Source organism: Pteropus medius, unplaced genomic scaffold (genome assembly GCF_902729225.1).
Source record: "Pteropus medius unplaced genomic scaffold, Ma_sr-lr_union100, whole genome shotgun sequence".
Classification (NCBI taxonomy): Eukaryota; Metazoa; Chordata; class Mammalia; order Chiroptera; family Pteropodidae; genus Pteropus; species Pteropus medius.
In genome coordinates this window covers 8,057,090-8,062,652 of record NW_024349804.1, presented here as the reverse complement: position 1 = coordinate 8,062,652, position 5,563 = coordinate 8,057,090, and the positions used below count along the sequence as shown (strand labels likewise).

Sequence of the window (5,563 nt, the reverse complement as noted above, 5' to 3'; positions counted from 1 at the left end):
GGCTTTTGGTGGTGGGCGCTCTATGAGCAGTGTATACAGATATTGGATTATAATGTTATACGAGTGAAACTTATATGTTATAAACCGATGTTAAACAAATATTACCTCATTTCCTTGGTGGGGGAGAGAGAGAGAAATAATATGTATATTTAGTTAAATTCCTAAATCATCATCATAAGTGTGTTAGTTTTCTGTTGCTGAATAACTATACACGGAATGGTTTAAAACGACAACCATTTACCATCTTACACTTGGTCATAAGTCTGGGTGGGGTCAACTTGCTTCTCTATTCAGGGTCTCACAAGACCAGAATCCAAATGTCACCTAGACTAGACTCTTATCTGGAGGCTCTGGGGAAAAACTCACTTCCAACTCATTGAGGCTGATGGGAGAACGCCAACCCTGCAGTTGTGGGTCTGAGGTCCGCTGCCCTCGCTGGCTGTCAGCCGGGGCTGCTCTCAAATCCTGATTACACAACATTCCCTGTCACGTGGTTCTGTTCCCCTTCCAACAGGCAAAGCGCTTTAAATCATTCTCATGCTTCAAATCTCCCTGATCTCTCAATCTACAGCGAAACGGAGAAAACTCTCCTCTTAAAGGGGTTATGTGATCATATTAGCCCACCTATATAATCTCGCCTTGACTATGTAAGAAAATCACAGGGGTGATGCCAGAGGCCCGGGTCATGAGGTTATCCTCAAGTTTTGCTCACCAGGCTAAGGGTGCGATTCGAGGGGTTACACCACCCCAATCATATTTGCACCATTTCCATCAAAAACTTCCCTTGTGTCTGTTGTAGTCAATCCCTAATCCCATAGGCAAACACTGTTCTAATTTTTCTAGTCATAGATTAGTTTTGCTTTCATACGATCAGAATTATCCAGTTTGTACTTTTTTGTGTCTAGCTCTTTTCTCCCAGATAATATTTTTGAGGTTCAGCCACGATTTTGTTGGCATCAGTGGTTCTTTCCATTTTATTAAGGAGTAGTATTCTTTTGTATGATTACACCACAGTTTACCTATCGAAGTGTCGATGGACATTTTAATCACGGCTGTTATGAATAAAGCTGCTACAGACATTCTTAAAAAAAATCTTTGTGCGGTGTTAACTTTTCATTTATTTGGGGTAAATAACTAGGTTGTGTTAATTTCTGGATATTTAGGGAGATATACGCTCGACTGCCAAATCGTGTTCTAAATTGGTTGTAGCGTTTTACGCACCCACTCCCACCTCCTGGTAGTGGATGAAAATTCCTGCTACTCATCTTCACCAACATGTGATGTCATTTTTTTCGAATTTTAGCTGTGCTAGAGGCCATGTGCTGGTATCTCTTTGTGGTTATAATTTGTGTTTCTTTGATGGGTGATGATCCTCAGGACTTTTTCTATGTTCATTGATTGTTTATATCTTCTTTCGTGAACTGCCTGTACAAGTCATTTGCTCAATTTTCAGTTTAGTAATTAGTCTTGTTATTGATTTGCAAAAGTTTGTGTTACATATTCTGGAGAAAGTTCTTCATAGATATAATCTATATTATATATTCATTGTACTATATAATATAGATATAATTGAATATGTGTAAATGAACATTCAAGAAAAGAAGAGGGAAAAAGGAAGAAAAAGCGAATAAAGGGAAAAAAGCTCTGAAAAATGTTTAAGACTCCAATATATTGATTTATATATCTGTCTCTTTAAAATCCCATGGATTAAAAAAAAAATTTACACTGAGCAAAGGACTGTGATGTGTTCTACAGGGTACTGCATCTAATTCCACAAGAGTGACAGCTTCTTGGTAGCAGGCATCATATGCTTACTTATCCATCTTTCTATCACTCAATTTGTTACAGTATCTGGCATATTGAACATGGTCAAGCATATTAGTTGAGAGAATGAGATACTAAGTTAATTAGCTGATTATCTCATTTAATGATTACAAAGAAGAGGATCAATCGATGTACTTTGGAGAAAAATAAATAAAACCACTACAAATAAAAGCAACATGCATATCATGTGTTGACTGTGTTTGGCTTCACCTAAGTGAGGGATGGGCACAGTATAGAAACAAGACAGAGAGAATGGAGCTCCCCTCCACCTTCCCCAGTTCCTAGATGTCCATAAATCCTCTTTAGCCAAGGGCTAAGAATCAAATCATACACTAATGTTTCTGGACATAATCAATTTCCCTCTGGTGTATCATGACTCTTCTTCTCTCTCCTGGATCAATCGAATCAACATTCACATTTTTTTTTCTCTCCTTCTACAAACCCTCCCTTGACCCCATATCCTCCTCTAGCATTCTCAGGAAAGAAAAAAAAAAAAGCTTTTTGAAAAAGTTGTTGACTCTTGCTGTCTGTTCTTCCCATTTCCTCCTTTTCCCTTTCCTATCTGGTTTCTGCCAACCACCACGCCGTGGAGACTGCTCTCGCGAAGGTTTCCGGAATGCAAACACCGATCGGCAGTTGTGTGTCACATCTTAATTGGGAGTCCCCGCATCACTCAGCAGGACTGAGAGAGTCAGTGTAACAGCGCTGCACGCGGGGGCTCGAGACCGCACGGCATGGACTGAAACCTCAGCTCTGCCGCTTACTGACAAATCCTCCTTGGGCCATCGTAAGGTGTTTGTTCCTCCGTAAGTATCCGTCAGTTCTCTCTATTCCGAGACTTTACACTTGTTCTTCCTGCTCGGAATGCTCTTTGCCCGGCCTCTCCCTGTCCTTCAGTTCTCAGCCCAGAGCTTCCTCCCGAGAGGACTTCTGTGTCCACGTTTATAAAGGAATGTCATTCTCTCTGCAGCTCCTGTGTCTGACGCTAAAGCAAGAATCACAAGTGTCCCGGCTCCACCACAGACCAACACCATGACCTTGTTCAAGAGTATACCCTCTATTTTTAAATTTTATTAAATCTATTAGGGGGACATTGGTTAGTGAAATTATATTGGTTTCAAGTGTACAATTTTATAATATATCATCTGTATATTGCATTGCATATTCACCGCCCAAAGTCAAATCTTCTATTACCATGTATTTGACCCCTTTTACCTTTGGATTCCAACTCCTTCACCCCCTTTCCCTCTGGTAACTACTGAACTGCTGTCTGCGCATGTGAGCTTTTGTCTGTCTGTCTGTCTTGTCCGTTTGTTGTTTTAAGTTTCATATCCCACATGAGTGAAATCATACGCTTCTCGACAGTTTCCATCCAACTTATTTCGCTTAGCATGAGATTCTCAAGATCCATGCATGGTGTCACAAATGGCCGTCTTTCCTCCTTTCTATGGCTGGGTAGTATTTCATGGTACACATATACCGATCATCTGTCGAAGGACACTTCCGTTGTTTCCATGTCTTGGCCACCATGAATGATGCTGCAGCGAACACAGGGGTACATATATCTTTATTAAGAAATGTTTTCAAATTTTCCGAGTAGGCACCTAGGAGAGGAATTGCTCTCACACTGCAGTTTTCTTCTCTATAAACCACGGTGGTCATGACACCTACTTCACCAGATTGCCGTGAGCATTCATTCGGTGAGTCCAAGTGGGTGAACTTAGTACAGTGGGCGGCAATACTGAACTAATGTTAAGAAGCTTCCACATTCACTTTTTCCTTCCCAGGTATGCCTAAAATTTTGGTGTGGTATAGATTGCGTACTTTCCTCACTTAGAAAAAAAAAAACCCAAGTAATTGGAACGCACTTACTAAGCCTGTTAGGAAAAAGAAACTATTCTTTTTTAAGATGGTCACACTAGAGACAAGATAGCAGCGGATAGGTCTCCAACAAAAATAGGAATGAGCATCCCCTGTATCTTTTAATAGAACTGTTATTTAACTTTTATGGGAGTGCCACAGAGAAGGGACTGGTTTCTGCTCCGTGAGTTACAAACAAAATAAAACCAACAGGCAAGGGAGGCAGCCAGCCATTTGATGAACCACCCGGGAAGACACAATTGGAGAATCAAAATTAACTGGTTGTGCGTATTCACTTTTAACTTCTGTCTGATTGAGCATTCATTTCTGTCTGAGCACACACTATCTTTGACGGTTTATTAGGGACTTTTTTCTAAAGCAACGCCAGGCCCAAACACCCTTTTGCTCACCTTTTTCCTCGCCTGCATGTTCTCCTTGAACCTGTGATTTGAACGTAGAAAGGAGTACATGCAAGGCGGCACGGCATTGTGGCGAAGAAAAAAGCTGCCCTCATGTAACTGTAGCTCTACGCTTGATCCCTGCCTGACCCAGAGGGATTGTCTTGATATGTTAAGTCACATTTCTAAACTGAAGAAAGAAGGGTCTCCTGGCATAGAATTTTGGAAAAGTTTAAATAAGGTAATTCATGTAAGTTGCTTGGTCTGGAGTAGGCAATGGTTTAATATTAGATTATTTCTTACTTCCCACGATCATGATTTTTACTTTCACCCTTCCCATCACCATCATTATTAGGAAAAGTGCCCAGGTGAACTCTCCTCTTGTCACTTAGCTTTTCAGTCTTCGATTTGTCCCGATACTGGATGGCTGGTTGTTTGGTACTTCATGGGAGACATCCAAAGACAGATCGGACTGCCCTTCTCAGGGGCATTGGAGAATGAGGGTTGGGCCACAATTGTTTGAAGGCCCCCTCCACCTCTTCAACTCAAAGACAATATAAATCTAAACAACTGTGACAAATGTACCGGCTGTTTATAAATATGCCTCATGTTTCGGCTTCTTCCTTTATGTAAATGCTGAACTTCCCTTAACTAGTTGAAAGACTGACACTAGGCTAGTGGACAAAAACCTGATGTTTTGCCATCATAAGAGGGAAGAGAGAAGGCAGGCTAGATCATCTTTAAAATTCACCTGAGTATCAAACAACCATGATCCTCATTCCTTTGCCCAAAACAAACAAACAGACAGACAAAACAATGGATTGCTTTCTTATGGCCTTTTTTTTTTTTTTTTTAATGCCTACAGCACCTAGTCTTCCTAGGTGGTCTCCCATGCAAATACTAATCAGGCTCGACCTGCTGAGCTTCCAAGATCAGATGGAATCGAGTGTAGTCAGAGTGGCATGGCTGTAGACTCTTATAGCTTTTTCTGACTCAACTTCCCAACTGTGATAAGCTATATTTTATTTCCTTGTATCCATCATTCTCTGACTACTCCCTTTATGATGTAAGTCCTTGCATTGCATCCCCTCAGAATGAGTGGAGCTGGGCCTCTTTGCAGGCTTTCTATACCAACCCAAATGCTCCCACGAAGGCCTAAGGACTAAGGCTCACAGACAGATTTGGGGCGAGATGTTAGCCTCGCATCAACAGTGAGAACATCATTATCGGATGAGTTCTCTAGGCAGGGTCTTGTTTGAAAAACCCTCTCCAACTGATTGAACTCTTTCCTGATTAATGCTGGATAAATATGGGGACTACTACTTAGATATCACATGCTGAGGAGCAAATGTGATAATTATATCTGTCAATCTGCAGAAGCCCCACTCCCCCATCTCAACTGCAGTGAAATGCTACCATTTCAATCTAATCTGCAAGGAAAATGAATGGAGAGGGGACGATAACCAGGAGAATGCTGAAAG

The 5,563-nt window shown here is 41.2% G+C and overlaps 1 pseudogene; it reads right to left on the bottom strand.

Moving 5' to 3' along the window:
• Nucleotides 1-4,938: 4,938 nt before the first annotated feature.
• LOC120583001 (uncharacterized) lies at nucleotides 4,939-5,056 on the bottom strand (annotated as a pseudogene).
• Between the last annotated feature and the right edge of the window lie 507 nt (nucleotides 5,057-5,563).